At 45.5% G+C, this 20259-nt stretch overlaps 1 long non-coding RNA gene across 2 annotated transcripts; it reads right to left on the reverse strand.

The window, feature by feature from the left end:
- Positions 1 to 3443: 3443 nt before the first annotated feature.
- On the reverse strand, positions 3444 to 19591 carry LOC138446160 (uncharacterized). Of its 2 annotated transcripts, XR_011259159.1 has the most exons (4): positions 19223 to 19576; positions 18907 to 19120; positions 4925 to 5020; positions 3444 to 3669 (listed from the first exon to the last, which is right to left on the reverse strand). It is a non-coding gene; the product is annotated as an uncharacterized lncRNA (long non-coding RNA). The 2 variants fall into 2 exon arrangements; XR_011259160.1 differs by lacking the exon at positions 18907 to 19120 and having other exon boundaries at positions 19223 to 19591.
- Between the last annotated feature and the right edge of the window lie 668 nt (positions 19592 to 20259).

Raw genomic sequence — 20259 nt, forward strand, 5'->3', positions numbered from 1 at the left:
AGCTGGGACATGGAAGTAGAGGCCAGGGTTACCAACCCTTTGAAGCTTCTTGGAGGGCGAGGAGGGGCCCCGTGGGGCTGGAACATGCGTGTCTAAGGAAAGGGCTGCAGCTGGCTAGTGGGGGCCTTTCTTTGTTGAGGGTGCGCTGAGGCTGCCCCTGGGGTGTGGAAACTGTCACTGGAACCCATGTGACTCCTGGGGTCAACTGTTGTGACAGCTTCGAGGTGGAACAGATGAAGAAGACCGTCTTCCTGTATCTTCACCAATGCCCTCTTGTACCTGCTGCTGAAGAACTTAATCTGGAGAGCCCAGGAAGGGGCAGGAGGGGATAGAACTGTGCTTTCAGGGTCCCAGTCCCAGCATCCCAGAGCAGAGAACAAAAGGCTGGGCTTAGGGCCGAGGGCCAGTGTGCTAATGCTCAGCGCTAGAAGGTGGAGAAAAGGCATTAAACCCGTCATCAGGGACAGCCCCTTCCAGATGGGAGTGGAGCCCTGTCCCTCTCTGCACCAGATTCCACCTGTAAAACTGGACCTTTAGACTCGGGCTCTGGAGGCTTCATCCCTGACTCTGGGGTTTCTGAGCATGGGATGTTGTAAAGACTCCAGCAGCCTCCTCTTAAGAAAGGGCCCTTCCTTGGTTTCTTCTCCTTTGAGAGAAAGAGAAAGGCAGACGGACTGGGTTTCCTGGATGTGGAAGGTGAGGGTATCTCTCAGAGAAAGAGAAACTTGAGCTGAGATCTGAATTACAAGCCAGGCTCACAAATGTCCTTAAAGGGGATTCCAGACCGAGGCTGGTGTCAAGCGTGCGAGGCGGGTGTGCGCTCGGCGAGCTTGAGGCTGAGGCAGGAGGTTGGGGAGCTGGATGGTGGTCAGCCAGACACAGGGACGGAGGCTGTGAGGGCCAGCCCCAAGGTGGGCTCAAGGGTGCAGCCGTAACGTCTTCAGATGCCAGCCCCTGGCAGTGCCTGGCGGGTACCCACAGGACTGAGGGTAGGCAGTCAACTGAAGTCATCCATGAGAAGGACTGAGTGCAGACCCCGGTGTGGTGACTATTCAGTAAAAGTACGGCTGACCGAGAACAGGTAAAAATAAGAAAGATTAGCATGGCAGGCAGAAACCTACACAATATTGTAAAGTAATTGTCCTCCAATTAAAATTAAAATAAAACTTAGAAAAAAAAAAAAAAGAAACAGGAGAGATTAGATAAGACGTCCACTGACTGGAACTTCCTTGGTAGTCTAGTGGTTACAACTTCATACTGGACACCGTACTTCCAAAGCAAGGGGCCCAAGTTCGATCCCTGGTTGGGGACACCACGCAGTGCAGCCAAGAAAGCTAAAACAAACAGCAACCACTGATCTTATCTGCAAAGTACAGGAGATGGCCCAGAGTGGGGGTGCGGTGGGAAAGGCAGACCCTTGAGGGTGGGTAAAGACCCTCATCTTCCTCTTGGTACCTATAGACACTCATCCCTCCGTGTCCTCCTGTCTGCTTGCTTTCCTTTCCAGATCTCTCTTCCCCACTGGACTGTTTCCTTCTTGTGGACAGGGACTGTCTCATTCACCCCATGGAGGGAAAGAAGACCCATCACAAAGCAAGGGAGTCACTCCTTGCTTGGCAGAGAGTAAAAAGCAAACGGGTGGTTGTTAAGGGGGAAATCCTACAGAGCCGGCTCCACCAGGCCTGGTATCCTGTCTCAAGACTGGAGTGTTGTTTTTTTTTTTCCCTCTTGGCCTCGCCTCAAAGGGACCCTGAGGACACATGTCCAGTGTGGAGCCTTGAGAGGGACGTGGCTGTTCTCAGCCGGGACCTCCCTTCCTCCTTCCCCCTCAGTCCCTTCATTGCTTCCCCCCTCCCTTCACTACATCATTTATTTACACGTCTCTCCTAGATTTTAGACTCTGTTAAGAGCTATTAAGATAATGTCATCCACCCTTGTAACTGTGAGATAAAAATGAAACAGAAATCAGCCCAAGGAAAGAATGGCTGTCGGTTCATAATTCAGTGTAAGGAAACACTTGCAAATTGCTAAGTCTTCCGACAGAATGAACGGCAGCCATAGGAGTCAGTAAGCCCCGCCCCAACAACCTCCCACCTTCCTCCCCTCCCCCACCCCACCCCAGCCCGGGGAAGTTTGCAAACAAGAGCTGCAACCTGTTGGAAAAGTTGCAGCGTTTCCTGCAATGAAAGCCGGAATTGACCTTGGTAGGCACTGCATGGCTTCCTGGGCGCCTCCACGGAAAATGATCTGGGCCCCAAGGTGTCTAAGCCCTGCTCTGAAACCCGAGTCCCTCAAGTCTGGACGGAGATGGAAAGAAGTTGGCCAGCAGCTATTCCAACTCAGAGGGTCCCCGTGGACCCTGAACGTTGCCCTCCTCCAGCCTGGCTGACCCACTCTCTGGACGCACTCTGAAGGCCAGCTCCACAGAAATACCAGTGCCAGGCTTGCAGTTCTTAATTGGATACTTGGCAGAGAATGAGGACAATTCATCAGGTCCACTGCCCAAGGCTGCATGTACGCAGGCAAGGGAGAAAGAGTCCCTGGCCAGAGCACAGGATGCCAATTTCCACTTGGCAAAGGGGAGGGTGTTTCAGCGAGGATTACAGGGCAGTTCTAACCAGCTGTCACAAGGGCCAAGTGTTGTTCTAACCAGCTGCCCCCGTGTGAACCCAACTCTCCAGTCAGGCCAGTGTGCCCTGTCCCCCGAACACGCAGTGACCTGGCCCCTGCCTCACCCCTGCACACACTGTGTCCTCTCCCGAGTGGCTCCCCACCCCCCGAGACCCAGCTGAAGTCCATCTCCTTTCTGAACCCTGCCCAGAGCCCCAGACAACGGGGCCCTCAGCACCTCTAAGCTCCCCATTTGGGTAGTGGAATAATAACGACCACAGCTAGCATACCTTAAGCTCCTACTGTGTGCCAAGATGTTGCCAAGTATTGTGCTAATTTCCAAAACAGGCCTGCAAGGAAGGAAGTTGTCTTAAAGATGAAAAAACTCAGACTTCACACTACTAGCTAAGCTAGTGGACGACAACTCGGGCTTGTCTGCCTCCAAGTCTCAAGTGCTTTCCACGCAGAAACCAAATGTAACCTACACTCCTCGAGATCAGAGCCATAATCCCACGTTCCCCCAAAGTTCTTACCCCGGGATATGAGCGAAAGTCTTTCTAGTACATTTTCCCCTGTGCCTGATCTGTTTCGCGTGGGCCTTCTGTCACTCATCACCAAAGACAGCAGTTTGGAAATGTCCTTCTCACTGAGCAATTATAGATCTTTGAAGGAGAGTGAGGACTCAGAAGGTCACCTGCAGCAGGTAATAAGGTCACATCCTGGGCATCCTCATACAGTGAAGAGCTGTGGCTAAGCTTGTGTATGAATTGCCAGTCCGCATTCCTCAAACTTGAATAATCTCAGGAGACAAACAAAATCTTCCCAAACTCTCCTTTTTTAACAATATATTATCTTAAAAAGTCTTTATTGAACTTGTTACAATATATTTTGGATTTTTGGCCCCAAGTCATGTGGGATCTTAGGTCCCCAGCCAGCAGTTAAACACACACTCCCTGCTTTGGATGGCGAAGGCTTAAACACTGGATCACCGGGGAAGTCCCTTCCCAAACTCTTGAAGGTGTCGAGATGCATATTCAAAATCATGTCCCATAAGAACTCCTAGGAGAGAAAATGAGAGAAAAGTTATTCCAGTACTGTCCTGGCTGGAAGCCGGCAACCAACTAGAGAAGCTGGTCCTTCTCGCTGTCCCTGCCCCACTCTGGGTCAGCCCCAGCCCTGTGCTCACCCTACTCCAGTGCTGCTCTGGGTCTTGGAGTGTTGCCTCTGAGATGCACATAAGCTACCTCACTCCGGCAGGTAATAGAGAAGCAGCAATGACGGCCGTGCCACTCAGGGCTGCCTGGTGGCTGCCTGCAGGCTCTCTGCCACAGAGGAGAGAGCCCATTAGCTTTGGTCGGCTGCTCTGGCCACCCAGTAAAGTCAGGCCCAGACTTGTTAGCCCTTTGCAGTTTCCCATAGAAGCCATTTTTTTGTGTGAAATCTATCCACTTTTTTTTTTTTAATATCAGCCATTTACTTCTTCTTGTTTAGTCACTAAGTTGTGTCCGACTCTTTGCAACCCCATGGACTGTAGCCCACCAGGCTCCTCTGCCCCAGGGGTTTCCCAGGCCAGAATACTGGAGTGGGTTGCCTTTCCCTTCTCCAGGGGATCTTCCCAACCCAGGGATGGAACAAACTGCTTTAAAAATTTTTCAGTTTAATTGACCTAAATCAATTAACCCCATTGCAGCCTGGATCCTACCTACCGATGGCCACTTGCTGACCCAACCACTGAAGCAAGGGCTGAGTCCAGAGAGGTGAGGCAGCCTGCCAAGGGCACACAGCCTGTTGATGGCAGAGATGGCACGGGGACCAGACCTCCCGACAGCCGGGCCCCAGTCCAGCCCTCCTCCTCGCTCTGCAGCTCTTAGCAGGTGGGACTCCCTGCCAGGGTTGCTCTGATGAGACACCCCTGCAAGGTCATGGGGCGCCCACACCTTTGACAAGGTCTCTGCGAGTCACTGCCACATTCACCTCCCTAATCCACAACTCTGCAAGGATGCCCAGTTATTTCTGAGACTCACGTCCACTCTTCTGGGCTGAGCATAATATTCTTTCTCTTTCCTTGCTTCCTCCAAGGTCATCCTGGGAGCTTAGAGTTTGACTCTTTCATACACGTGCATGTCCTGAGTACCCACTGCGCAGCGCACAGTGTCTAGCCATGGAAACACAGAGTCAGGTGAGATTCAGGGTTGACTTTGAGGAGCTTCAAGGGTCAATCTTATGAATCTGCTTGGCTGGACCATAGAGCCCAGATGTTTGGCCAAACATCAATCAAGTTGTTGCTGTGAAGGTATTTGTTAGATGTGCTTACCATTCAAATTGGCAGACTTTGAACAAAGTCGAGGACCCTCTGTAATGTGGGTGGGCTTCATCCAATCCGTTGAAGACAGAGAAAAGACTGAGGTGCCTGGAAGAAGAGAAAATTCTGCCTCCAGATGCGTTTGCACTCAGGCCACAGTATTGACTCTTTCTCTTGGGTCTCCAGCCTGCCTGCCTGTCCTGCAAGCTTTGGTCTTGTCAGCCTCCACAATCACATGAGCCAATTTATTAAAATAACTCTCCGCTTCCAGAGAGATAGACAGGTAGGCAGGCAGGTAGGTAGATAGATAAAGCCAGATAAATAGATAGGCAGAAAAATAGAATGATAGATAAATAGGCAGCTAGATAGAAATAGATAGATGGGTGGGTGAATAGATACACACATACACACACACATACCTTATTAGTTGTTCCTCTAGAGAACCATGACTAAGATAGGAACTCAGGAACTCATAGTCTAGTGGGAAGTATCCTATGTTACTTCCTTCTATTATACTAAATTCAGGAAATGAGGAAATGAGGGACAGGGCAGTTTTTCCCCCAGACTTGTAAGCAAGAATTTGTGTATCTGTGTTATACGCATTTTTTTCAGAGAGAAGTGTCAAAGCATTTTGGAACCCCTCCCCAGAACTCAAGGACCGCTAAGTTTCCAGTCTGATCTTCTGAAATTTGGTGGGATATGAAGCATCTCTGTGGTCTGTTTTGTTCTCATTAACCAGGGACCTAGAGGTTTCCAGTGCTGATTCCAAATGAAACCACTAAGTAATACTAGAAAGTGTCTTAAATCCAGAATCTGACGTTTGTGGATCCAAACCCCATCTCTGTTGTTTATTATCTCCATGATCTTAAACACCCTGAGCCTCAGTTTCCTCATCTGTTAAGTGGAAATAACACCATCCCACAGAGTCGCTGTGAGTCTTAAAGGAGGAGGCAAACGTGACTGAGCGGTGCAGGGCCTCACAGAGACTGCTCAGAAAACATCCATTTATTAATAATTCACACAGTTAAACTCAAAGCCCAAGAAACCACCATCCTCAGCTTGCATGTCTTCAGAGTAAGTCGACCAAGGTCAAGTTGCTTTCCTTTCAGTCACAGACACACTTGCGCACTGACTGGGTTTGAACCCAAACCATAAGGAACAGCATACATGATGCGCCTGCTCCTTTGAATCCAAACTCCCAAGATGGGACACGTACTTTTCTCATGTGGAGGCAGCTTCGCTTTTCTCAGCTGCCAATCAGGGATAATTATACCTCCCTCAAAAAATTGTCACAATGCCAGGACGTGAGCACTTTACAAATGCCTATCTGTCATTCCTCAAACCCAGAAGGCAGAAGAGTGGAAGCCTCAAGTTTGAGAATCCAGCCTTGCAGTTCTATCTGATGGTATCCTGGCCATAAGGCTTTGGTTGACTCCAGTACCAAGTAGAATTGATAAAATGTGGTATCTCGTAGTTTACCAGGATTTAATGAGGTAAGTTATACAAGGCTTGAGCTTCCTGTCTAGTAGGAACTGGAAGCAAATCCTATTATTATTATTATCCTAATTTATTTTGGCCATGCCAGGCAGCATGGGCTCTTGGTTCCCTGACCAGGGATAGAACCCACATCCCCTGCTTTGGAAATGCAAAGTCCTAACCACTGGCCGGCCAGAGAAGTCCCAATTATTACCCTAACTTTTGCAGGGAAAGGTTCTCACTGCTGATACCAAGTTCTTGCTGTAAATTTTCCCTTTACCTAACCTCTTTTGTTTTGGGGTTTTCTTGTTCTGTTTTCATTTGTTTGCTTTTAAGTCTCTATTTTTCTCTGGCTGCTCTGGGTCTCTGTCACGGCATGTGGGATCTCTGATCTCAGTTGTAGCATGCAGGATCTTTTATTTGCGGCATCTGAACTCTTAGTTGCCGAATGTGGGATCTAGTCTCCTAACCAGGAATCGAACCTGGGCGCCCTGCACCAGGGAAGTCCCTGCCTAGCCTCTTTCAAATGGGCATTCTATCACCTGCCGGCTGAGGAGCCCAGGCAAACGCGTTTTGGGAATGTACTCTCACTTTACATGTTGGATCACTGAACTGGGCGGGCAATGACCTCTTATCCCCCTTTCCAGATGGGCCATCTGAGGTCTGAAAGATGAAGCCACTTGCCCAGTGGGCTGTGGTTGGGGAGCAGTGGAAGAGTTTTATTCACCCCTGATGTTTCTGCCTCATCCTGCTGACTGCATGGGGGTCAGAAGGTTGATAGAGCAGCCAAGAAATTTGGCAAGAACTTCTCAGTCAGGGGGTCACAGAGCAGGAGAAAGCATGGAATTTTGCCCCTAATTACGTCCTGTTTAACTTGGCTTTCCCGGTAGCCGACAAAGCCAGACTGTCAGCTGAGGTCTTGTCCTTGGGTAGCCATCAGGAACTCTGGCTTCTAATTTGGGCTGATCACTCTGGACAAGTTGTCCAGCCTTCCTATTCTCATCTTCCCATTTATAAGTCTGGGATAATAATAGCTTCTTCTCTTTGGGGAACGTTTCAATGGCTTTTTTTTTTCCTTTTTTCCTGAACAGGGTTACATCATTTGTTCTCCTTAATTTGCTTTGTTTGGGTAGGCAGGAAATTATTTTCAGCCAGCAGCCAGTAATTACTAATCACACTGACAATTTGTTAAAAAAAAAAAAAAAAGAACCACCAAATATATTTCAAGACTAGATCTCTATTTGCTAATGAAATAGTCCCCTGGGGATGGGTTTTAGATGACGTTCAGCCACCACTTGGCTGTGATTCCAGGCTGGACCGGACTAGAAAGAGCACTGGACTGAGTGTTAGGGACCCCTGGCTGAGGCTGGGAGACCCTGGTGAAGTCACTCTCCCTGTCTGAGTCTCTGATTGATTCTTCAACCATAAAAGGAGGGCATAGGACTAAAAGATCCTTAGGGTCCTCTTCCGCAAAACTGCTCTGATTCCACCAACAATAATAATCACGTAATAAAAGTAGCTCTGTCACCCTGGTCCCTCCCAACCTGCTACCACTCTCTTGACAGCTACCAGCATTAATCTAATCATGCCATTTCCTGTTCAAAATTGCTCTGACAGCAGAGTAATGGACATGAAGATCATGGCATGTCCATGCAAATGTATCATAAGCAGTCATTGAAACTAAAACATAAAGAGGAGCTTTGGGGACTTCCCTGGTGGTCCAGTGGTTAAGAAAGACTTCTCCTTCCAGTGCAGTGTGTGCAGGTTTGATCCCTGGTCAGGGAACTAAGATCCCACGTGCCTCTGGGCCAAAAAAAAAAAAAAAAAAAAGAACATAAAAAAGAAGCAATATTGTAACAAATTCAATAAAGATTTTAAAAATGGTCCACATCAAAAAAAAAATCTTTAAAAACAAGAGAGCTTTCAGTAACATGGAGACATGAAGAGCTTAATTTAGGTGAGAAAGGCAGGATGCAAAATTATGCAATAATATCTCAGTAATGAAAAATGCATAGGGCAAAGATTAGAAGGAAGTACCACAAGATGTGAACAGTGGCTAACTGACTCAGCCTCCTAAGTGCCAGAGCTGGGACTCGAACCCACATCTCTAAGTGGGGATCACATGCACAAGTTGTTAGAGAAATGGCATAAATGGTAAATATCCAGTACTTTGAAGACTTCAAAGACAAGAGTACCGGAATTGTGTCACGGACCGAGAGACCTTATTTAGAGAAGTCATCTCTGTTTTCTACCATGAACATTACCACGGGTTATAATCAAAGCCAGTTAATGCATTCCCCCCCCCCCAGATCATTCACTTTATTCCCTTCCTTCAGCAAAATTTCTGCACACATTAAGAAGCCATATTTTGTTCACTCTTGAGACCATCCTCTAAATATCTGTAGAAGCTGAGCAACAATTCTTTTGGCAACTTAAGTAGTGAATCTTCATTAATTTCATTACATCATTATTGTGTGTGTTAGTCACCCAGTCGTGTCTGACTCTTTCTGATACCATGGACTGTAACTCGACAGGCTTCTCCATCCATGGGATTCTCCAGACAAGAATTCTGGACTGGGTTGCCACTAGTACTGTACACAAAAATGTCTGATGTATGGTCTTACATATTTTCGCTGTTTGAGAGATTTGCCCCATCGAAACAAACAAAAACTACCCTATGTCTAAGATGAGGTACAAGATAAAAGGCCACTGTCACTAGAAAAACAATTTCACTTAAATGATCAAGAAGGGAATAGTCATTTAAGTTAAGCAGTATTCGATGGGGCAAATCTCTCAAAACAGTGAAAATATGTGAGACGAGACATCAGACATTTTTACGTACAGTACTAGCGGCAGCCCACTCCAGAATTCTGGCCTGGAGAATCCAGTGGACAAGGGAGTCCATGGGGTCTCAAAAGACGGAGCAGCTAAACAACAACAAAAAGTATATGATCCATGGTTGGTTGAATCCATGGATGCAGAACCATGGACACGGAGGGCTGACATGGGACTGGAGCATCCTAAGATTTGGTACACATGGGGGCTCCTGGAACCACATCCCCATGGAAACCAATGGGGATGACTGGAGATACAGACATAGACAGAGATAGAGATAAATGGAATATGATTCAGCCACAAGAAAGAAGGAAGTCCTGCCTTTACAACAGAGATGAAGTAGAGGGCATTATGCTAAGTCGGGCAGAGAAAGACAACATTGTACAATATCACTTTTCTGTGGATTCTATAAAAACCGTACTCATAGAAACAGAAAGTGGAGCGGTGCTTACCAGGCACTAGGGATTTGGGGGTGGGCGGTGGATGTTGGTCAAAGCAGTCCAAACTTGTAGTTATAAGATGAATAAATTCTGGGGAACTAATGTACAGTAATGTACGGTATGGTGCTTACAGTTAATAATACTATAGTATACACCTGAAAGTTGCTCAGAGAGCAATCTTAAATGTTCTCATCACAAAAAGGGAACAGTAATTACTTGCTGTGATGGAGGTGCTAACTAACACTAGGGGAATAATCATTTTCAACATATAAGAGTGTCAAATCAACACACCGAGGACTTTAAACTTACACAATCTTATATGTCAATTACATTTCAATAAAGGTAAAAAAATTTTCAGAATTTAAAAATTCTCTTTAAAGAATATAATAAACAGATAAGTTTACCCCCTGTGCTTCTCTAGACACCTACTATCTTTGACGAGGCTCATTTTTCCATCACCCTTTGGAAATGGTCCCACCCTGCCTCCACTCCATTCTTCTCCCGTTACAGGGACGGCGGTGTGTTATGACTTCAGCTCAAGAAGCATGCACTAATACACTCCATCTTAGGCAGCAAAAGCTTCCATAATAAAATACCGTATACTGAGTGGTATCAACAATAGCCACTCATCTTCTCCCCCCTGTTCTGAAGACTAGGAAGTCTGGGTTTCTGGTGAGAGTTGTTTTCCTCGCTTTTAGAATCAATTTCCTGCAGTGACTTCACGTGAAGAGAAAGAGGGAGAAGGGGTGGAGGGGGGACTGGGAAGGTGGAGTCAGTGTCCTGGTGACTCTTCTTAAAAGTATATTAATTCTATTGGGTCAAGGACCCATCCTTATGACCTCAAGTAACCTTTTCTTTTTTCCAATGAGTCAACCCTTCTCATGAGGTGGCCAAAGTACTGGAGCTTCAGCTTTAGCATCATTCCTTTGAAAGAAATCCCGGGGTTGATCTCCTTCAGAATGGACTGGTTGGATCTCCTTGCAGTCCAAGGGACTCTCAAGAGTCTTCTCCAACACCACAGTTCAAACGCATCAATTCTTCGGCGCCCAGCCTTCTTCATAGTCCAACTCTCACATCCATACATGACCGCAGGAAAAACCATAGCCTTGACTAGATGGACCTTAGTCGGCAAAGTAATGTCTCTGCCTTTGAATATACTATCTAGGTTGGTCATAACTTTTCTTCCAAGGAGTAAGCGTCTTTTAATTTCATGGCTGCAGTCACCACTTGCAGTGTCATTGGAAAAGCCTCTAATGCTGGGAGGGATTGGGGGCAGGAGGAGAAGGGGACGACCCAGGATGAGATGGCTGGATGGTATCACGGACTCGATGGACGTGAGTCTGAGTGAACTCTGGGAGATGGTGATGTACAGGGAGGCCTGGCGTGCTGTGATTCATGGGGTTGCAAAGAGTCGGACACGACTGAGCGACTGAACTGAACTGAACTGAACCTTTTCTACTTCCTTAAAGTCCCCATGTTCAAATACAGCCACACTGGATGTTAGGGCTTCAGCATATGAATTTAAGAAGAGACACAAACATTCAGTGTACAACAAGCTCCACATGAATGTCTGAGGATGGAAATGATGAAAATCAATATCAGAAAGAAAAAAAAATTGAAAAATGGGAGACTCCCTGGTGGTCCAGTGGCTAAGACTCTGAGCTCCCAACACAGAGGAACTCACTAGGTTCAATCACTGATTAGGAAACTAGATCCCACATGCTGCAACAAAAGATTCTACATGCCACCGCTTTAAAAAAAAAAAAAAACATATGCCACAGGGCTGCCCAGGTGGTGCTGGTGGTAAAGAACCCGCCTGCCAATGCAAGAGATATAAGAGGTACAGGTTCAGTCCCTGGAGGAGGGCACAGCAACCCACTTCAGTCTCTTGCCTGGAGAATCTCATGGACAGAGGAGCCTGGCGGGCTGCAGTCGATAGGGTTGCAGAGTCAGACAGGACTGGACCAACTTAGCATGTACCCACACATGCCACAACTAAGACCCAGAAAAACTTAATAAATAAATAAATTTTAAAAAGAAAGAAAGGAAAACAAGCCAACAAGTAAATAAGATAATCTCAGGAAGTGAGAACGCTATGTGAAAATACAGCAATATAACATGCTAAGGGGAGCCTGAGAGAAGGATTCCATATGTACGCATTAATATACAATAATTGACACCTCTGATGGGTGTCTATGGATGTCCTCTGAGCAAGCTATGTCTGAGCTGAGACTTGAGGGGCAACGGGCCAACCTTGAAGAACATGAAGATCTGGGGAAAGAACATTCTAGGAAGAGAAAACAGCAAAGGCCCTGAGGTGAATGAGCTTGGCTTATTTAAGGGAGGGACCATATGCCAGCATCACTGAGCAGAGTGAGCACAGGGAATAGTGGCGCAACACAAGGTTGGAGGCCAGTGTTTCTTCTGTTCCGTCTCTTGCATTTTTGTGCCACTTCCCCATCTGTGCAATGGAGTTGGTGATCATCGGTAGCTTTTACCTCCTAGGATCTCTGCAAGAAGTCTGTGCCAAAGTCAGGTATTAACATTCTTGGCTTGATGAGTGAGGGAACTGAGATTTGAAAAATGACTTTTTCCCAAATCACACACTTTGATCCAACAGAATCAGGACTCAAATTCAGCTCTCCTGATTGCTATCACAAGGCCCTCCCCACTCTGTTATAAGCTCCTCCATCTCACATGTGCATCTCAATAACAGCCAGCACAAATTCTGAGATGAGCGTTTATAACCTCCAGCTCTTTTCAGAGACGTTTAGCTCTAGTGTTGTAAGAATAGATAAATTGAATTCTTCAGCCTGCAGCATGGAGCCACCCGTGGGTTCATGAGTTTTATTTGCGATTTACATGTTTATCTCTCCCACTAAAGTGTGAGAGGTCAACATGCTGGAATGATCCATGTAGCAGAACTTGGGTAAGCAGAGAAGTTGGTGATGGAAGATATGGTGAGGGGCACAGGGTCCAAGCTACACACTCAAAGTCACTCAGCTTTTAAATTGTGAGACCAGGGCTTGAGCTGATATCTATCCAAATGGAAGTGGGTGCTCTTCAATTTACAATAGCTAGGACATGGAAGCAACCTAGATGTCCATTGGCAGATAAATGGATAAGAAAGTTGTGGTACATATACACAATGGAATATTACTGAGCTATAAAAAGGAACATATTTGAGTCCGTTTTAATGAGGTGGATGAACCTAGAGCCTATTATACAGAGTGAAGTCAGAAAGAGAAAGACAAATATTACATATTAACACATAAGGTCTGATGCTGCTTTAAAGAGCAACATTGCATAGGAACCTGGAATGTCAGGTCCACGAATCAAGGCAAATTGGAAGTGGTCAAACAGGAGACGGCAAGAGTGAATGTTGACATTCTAGGAATCAGTGAACTAAAATGGACTGGAATAGGTGAATTTAACTCAGATGACCATTATATCTACTACTGTGGGCAGGAATCCCTTAGAAGAAATGGAGTAGCCATCATGGTCAACAAGATCCCAAATGCAGTACTTAGATGCAATCTCAAAAACAACAAAATGACCTTTGTTCGTTTCCAAGGCAAACTGTTCAAAATTATGGAAATCCAAGCCTATGCCCCAGCAAGTAATGCTGAAGAAGCTGACGTTGAATGGTTCTATGAAGACATACAAGACCTTTTAGAACTAACACCCAAAAAAGATGTCCTTTTCATTATAGGGGACTGGAATGCAAAAGTAGGAAGTCAAGAAACACCTGGAGTAACAGGCAAACTTGGCCTTGGAATGTGGAATGAAGCAGGGCAAAGGCTAATAGAGTTTTGTGAAGAGAATGCACTGGTCATAGCAAACACCCTCTTCCAACAACACAAGAGAAGACTCTACACATGGACATCACCAGATGGTCAACACCAAAATCAGATTGATTATATTCTTTGCAGCCAAAGATGGAGAAGCTCTATAGAGTCAGCAAAAACAAGACCAGGAGCTGACTGTGGCTCAGATCATGAACTCCTAATTGCCAAATTCACACTTGAAGAAAGTGGGGAAAACCACTAGACCATTCAAGTATGACCTAAACTAAATCCCCTATGATTATAAGTGGAAGTGACAAATAGATTTAGGGGACTAGATCTGATAGACAGAGTGCCTGATGAACTATGGACGGCGGTTCATGACATTACAGGAGACAGGGATCAAGACCATCCCCATGGAAAAGAAATGCAAAAAAGCAAAGTGGCTGTCTAAGGAGGGCTTGCAAATAGCTGTGAAAAGAAGAGAAGTGAAAAGCAAAGGAGAAAAGGAAAGATATAAGCATCTGAATGCAGAGTTCCAAAGAATAGCAAGGAGAGATAAGAAAGCCTTCCTCAGTGATCAATGCAAAGAAATAGAGGAAAACAACACAGTGGGAAAGATTAGAGATCTCTTCAAGAAAATTAGAGATACCAAGGGAACATTTCATGGAAAGATGGGCTCGATAAAGGACAGAAATGGTATGGATGTAACAGAAGCAGAAGATATTAAGAAGAGGTGGCAAGAATACACAGAACTATACAAAAAAGATCTTCATGACCCAGATAACCATGATGGTGTGATCACTCACCTAGAGCCAGACATCTTGGAATGTGAAGTCAAGTGGGCCTTAGAAAGCATGGCTATGACAGAGGTGATGGAATTCCAGTTGAGCTATTTCAAATCCTGAAAGATGATGCTGTGAAAGTGCTGCACTCAATATGCCAGCAAATTTGGAAAACTCAGCAGTGGCCACAGGACTGGAAAAGGTCAGTTTTCATTCCAATCCCGAAGAAAGGCAATGCCAAAGAATGCTCAAACTACCACACAATTGCACTTATCTCACACGCTAGTAAAGTAATGCTCAAAATTCTCCAAGCCAGGCTTCAGCAATATGTGAACCATGAACTTCCAGATGTTCAAGCTGGTTTTAGAAGAGGCTGAGGAACCAGAGATCAAATTGCCAACATCCGCTCAGTTCAGTTCAGTTCAATGGCTCAGTCGTGCCTGACTCTTTGCAACCCCATGAATCGCAGCATGCCAGGCCTCCCTGTTCATCACCATCTCCTGGAGTTCACTCAGATTCACGTCCATCGAGTCCATGATGCCGTCTAGCTGTCTCATCCTTGGTCATCCCCTTCTCCTCCTGCCCCCAATCCCTCCCAGCATCAGAGTCTTTTCCAATGAGTCAACTCTTCGCATGAGGTGGCCAAAGTACTGGAGTTTTAGCTTTAGCATCATTCCTTCCAAAGAAATCCCAGGGCTGATCTCCTTCAGAATGGACTGGTTGGATCTCCTTGCAGTCCAAGGGACTCTCAAGAGTCTTCTCCAACACCACAGTTCAAAAGCATCAATTTTTTGGCGCTCAGCCTTCTTCATAGTCCAACTCTCACATCCATATATGACCGCAGGAAAAACCATACCTTGACTAGGCAGACCTTAGTCAGCAAAGTAATGTCTCTGCTTTTGAATATACTATCTACGTTGGTCATAACTTTTCTTCCAAGGAGTAAGCGTCTTTTAATTTCATGGCTGCAGTCACCATCTGCAGTGATTTTGGAGCCCCCAAAAATAAAGTCTGACACTGTTTCCACTGTTTCCCCATCTATTTCCCATGAAGTGATGGGACCGGATGCCATGATCTTTGTTTTCTGAATGTTGAACTTTGAGCCAACTTTTTCGCTCTCCTCTTTCACTTTCATCAAGAGGCTCTTTAGCTCCTCTTCACTTTCTGCCATAAGGGGGTGTCATCTGCATATCTGAGGTTATTGATATTTCTCCTGGCAATCTTGATTCCAGCTTGTGTTTCTTCCAATCCAGCGTTTCTCATGATGTACTCTGCATATAAGTTAAATAAGCAGGGTGACAATATATAGCTTGACGTACTCCTTTTCCTATTTGGAACCAGTCTGTTGTTCCATGTCCAATTCTAACTATTGCTTCCTGACCTGCATACAGATTTCTCAAGAGGCTGGTATTCCCATCTTTTTCAGAATTTTCCACAGTTTATTGTGATCCATACAGTCAAAGTCTTTGGCATAGTCAATAAAGCAAAAATAGATGTCTTTCTGGAACTCTCTTGCTTTTTCATGATCCAGCAGATGTTGGCAATTTGATCTCTGGTTCCTCTGCCTTTTCTAAAACCAGCTTGAATATCAGGGAGTTCACGGTTCATGTATTGCTGAAGCCTGGCTTGGAGAATTTTGAGTGTTACTTTACTAGCATGTGAGATGACTGCAATTGTGTGGTAGTTTGAGCATTCTTTGGCATTGCCTTTCTTTGGAATTGGAATGAAAACTGACCTTTTCCAGTCCTGTGGCCACTGCTGAGTTTTCCAAATTTACTGGCATATTGAGTGCAGCACTTTCACAGCATCATCTTTCAGGATTTGAAATAGCTCAACTGGAATTCTATCACCTCCACTAGCTTTGTTTGTAGTGATGCTTTCTAAGGCCCACTTGACTTCACATTCCAAGATGTCTGGCTCTAGATGACTGATCATATGATCATGATTATCTGGGTCATGAAGATCTTTTTTGTATAGTTCTTCTGTGTATTCTTGCCACCTCTTCTTAATATCTTCTGCTTCTGTTACATCCATACCATTTCTGTCCTTTATCGAGCCCATCTTTCCATGAAATGTTCCCTTGGTATCTCTAATTTTCTTGAAGAGATCTCTAATCTTTCCCATTCTGTTGTTTTCCTCTATTTCTTTGCATTGATCGCTGAAGAAGGCTTTCTTATCTCTCCTTGCTATTCTTTGGAACTCTGCATTCAGATGCTTATATCTTTCCTTTTCTCCTTTGCTTTTCACTTCTCTTCTTTTCACAGCTATTTGTAAGGCCTCCCCAGACAGCCATTTTGCTTTTTTGCATTTCTTTTCCATGGGGATGGTCTTGATCCCTGTCTCCTGCACAATGTCACGAACCTCATTCCATAGTTCATCAGGCATTCTATCTATCAGATCTAGACCCTTAAATCTATTTCTCACTTCCACCGTATAATCATAAGGGATTTGATTTAGGTCATACCTGAATGGTCTAACGGTTTTCCCCACTTTCTTCAATTTAAATCTGAATTTGGTAATAAGGAGTTCATGACCTGAGCCACAGTCAGCTCCCGGTCTTGTTTTTGTCGACTGTATAGAGCTTCCCCATCTTTGGCTGCAAAGAATATAATCAATCTGATTTTGGCTTGACCATTTGGTGATGTCCATGTGTAGAGTCTTCTCTTGTGTTGTTGGAAGAAGATGTTTGCTATGACCAGTGCATTTTCTTGGCAAAACTCTATTAGTCTTTGCCCTGCTTCATTCCGCTTTCCAAGGCCAAGTTTGCCTGTTACTCCAGGTGTTTCTTGACTTCCTACTTTTGCATTCCAGTCTCCTATAATGAAAAGGACATCTTTTTTGGGTGTTAGTTCTGAAAGGTCTTGTAGGTCTTCATAAAACCATTCAACTTCAGCTTCTTCAGCGTTACTGATTGGGGCATGGACTTGGATAACTGTGATATAGAACGGTTTGCCTTGGAGACGAACAGAGATCATTCTGTCATTTTTGAGACTGCATTCAAGTACTGCATTTCGGACTCTTTTGTTGACCATGATGGCTACTCCATTTCTTCTGAGGGATTCCTGTCATCTGCTGGATCATGGAAAAAGCAAGAGTTCCAGAAAAACATCTATTTCTGCTTTCTTGACTATGCCAAAGCCTTTGACTGTGTGGATCACAATAAACTGTGGAAAATTCTGAAAAAGATGGGAATACCAGACCACCTGACCTGCCTCTTGAGAAACCTGTATGCAGGTCAGGAAGCAACAGTTAGAACTGGACATGGAACAACAGACTGGTTCCAAATAGGAAAAGGAGTACGTCAAGGCTATATATTGTCATCCTGCTTATTTAACTTCTATGCAGAGTACATCATGAGAAACGCTGGACTGGAAGATACACAAGTTGGAATCAAGATTTCTGGGAGAAATCTCAATAACCTCAGATATGGAGATGACACCACCCTTATGGCACAAAGTGAAGAGGAACTAAAAAGCTTCTTGATGAAAGTGAAAGAGGAGAATGAAAAAGTTGGCTTAAAGCTCAACATTCAGAAAACTAAGATCATGGCATCTGGTCGCATCACTTCATGGGAATAGATGGGGAAACAGTGGAAACAGTGTCAGACTTTATTTTTGGGGGGTCCAAAATCACTGCAGATGGTGATTGCATCCATGAAATTAAAAGACGCTTACTCCTTGGAAGAAAAGTTATGACCAACCTAGATAGTATATTCAAAAGCAGAGACATTACTTTGCCAACAAAGGCCCGTCTAGTCAAGGCTATGGTTTTTCCAGTGGTCATGTATGGATGTGAGAGTTGGACTATGAAGAAAGCTGAGCGCCAAAGTATTGTTGCTTTTGAACTATGGTGTTGGAGAAGACTCTTGAGAGTCCCTTGCACTGCAAGGAGATCCAATCAGTCCATCCTAAAGGAGATCAGTCCTCGGTGTTCATTGGAAGGACTGATGCTGAAGGTGAAACTCCAATACTTTGGCCACCTCATGCGAAGAGTTGACTCATTGGAAAAGACTCTGATGCTGGCAGGAATTAGGGGCAGGAGGAGAAGGGGACGACCGAGGATGAGATGGCTGGTTGGCATCACCGACTCGACGGACATGAGTTTGAGTGAACTCCGGGAGTTGGTGATGGACAGGGAGGCCTGGCATGCTGCGATTCATGGGGTTGCAAAGAGTCGGACACAACTGAGCGACTGAACTGAACCAAACTGGTGTGAAATCTAGAAAGACGGTACTGACAACCTCATGTGCATGGCTGCAAAGGAGACACACATAAAGAACAGACTTTGGACTCAGTGGGAGAAGGAGAGGGTGGGATGATTTAAGAGGATAGCACTGAAACGCATACATTGCCGTATATAAAGGAGACCACCGGCGGGAGTTTGATGTGTGAGGCAAACCCAGAGCCAGCGCTCTAAGGCAGCCCGGAGGGATGGGGTGGGGAGGCAGGTGGGAGGGGGTACGGGATGGAGGGGACACATGTATGCCTACGGCCGATTCATAGTGATGTATGCCAAAAACCATCACAGTAATGTAAAGTAATTATCCTCCAACTAAAATAAAGCTTTTTAAAAAAAATGTGGAAATAAAGTGCGTGCTCATTATAATAATTGGGATGATGCTGCATGCAAAGGACCAGGCAGAGAGCCTGACATGTGGTAACAGCTCACTCAACTGCAGCGGCTGCAGTGTCTTCTTCGAAGGGTCTCTCCCTAGTCAGCAGTCATCTGGCCTAAAGACAGCAAAGCCTCTACCCGGAGATGTTCGGGACTTGAAAGATCGCCTTGTGAGGATTCCAGATGATTCCAAGTGTTGTGAATCCTCCCTCCATAATTCACACAAAAGCCTGACAGTCTCGCTTCATTTCTCAGAACAGAATCTGCTGGGGACTGAAAGATTAATCAGACTTCATTAATTCTGCAAAATAAACCGTGGCATGTTTACCCGCGCACTCAGAGGCATTATCATAAATCACTAAAATTAAAGCTCACCTGTCTTTGGCCTGCACTGGGGCCCTGTGAGCAGAAGGTCACGGCATCAGTGGTTTTTCCCAGTGGCTTCATTTCTTCCTGAGCTTCCATGTGACCAGTGAGACCAGCGGCACGGGGCTCCAGTTTGATCATTAACAGAATTCTGACCCCTCGTCCAGTGGTGAAGGGGCTCTAAAGCGTGTGTATTTTTGCTCAGAATAAGTAAAGAGACTAAGCTACATTGAGAGGAGATTAGAAGTTTGAGAGGCAGTGACTTGTTTTTTCAAGCCATAGCTTCTTAAGCCCATAGCCTGAAAAGGTTTCAGAGATCCGGAAAGGATTAGTAGTGTGTCCAAGGTCACACAAACCATTAACAGCAGATCTGGGCCCAGAACTCAGGACTCCTGGTTCTCAGTTTAGTGCTCGTTCCACACCAATGCATCTGCCTACGGGCTTGGGGGAGATTAAAATGCATTCCAAAATATTTACTCCCTTGTGGGACAAGTCTACCGCTTACCTTGGTCTTGGTCACACGACTTTCTTTGGCCTTCAAATAGAAGCTGACCCACTGCAAGCAGGGGTTGGAATGTGCTTGAGGGGTTGGTCACAAGACCTTCACAATCTCATGGGCCCAAGTGTCACTGAAAGCTCGGCCTCTCCTTGCACCTGTGCCGAAGCAAATCCCAGAGCTAGAGGAGAAAAGGATAGCTTTAAAGAAGGCTGAGTGCTTAAGAATTGATGCTTTCAAACTGTGTTGCTGGAGAAGACTCTTGAGAGTCCCTTGGACTGCAAGAAAATCAAACAGGTCAATCCTAAAGAAAATCAATCCTGAATATTCATTGGAAGGACTGATGCTGAAGCTGAAACTCCAATACTTTGGCCACCTGATGTGAAGAGCTGGACTCATTGGAAAAGCTAGGAAAGATTGAGGGCAGGAAGAAAAGGGGACAACAGAGGGTGAGATGGTTGGATGGCATCACCAACTAAATGGACATGAGTTTGAGCAAACTCTGGGAAATAGTGAAGGACAGGGAAGCCTGGCATGCTGCAATCCATGG

The sequence above is a fragment of the Ovis canadensis genome, chromosome 9 (assembly GCF_042477335.2).
Source record: "Ovis canadensis isolate MfBH-ARS-UI-01 breed Bighorn chromosome 9, ARS-UI_OviCan_v2, whole genome shotgun sequence".
Lineage (NCBI taxonomy): Eukaryota > Metazoa > Chordata > Mammalia > Artiodactyla > Bovidae > Ovis > Ovis canadensis.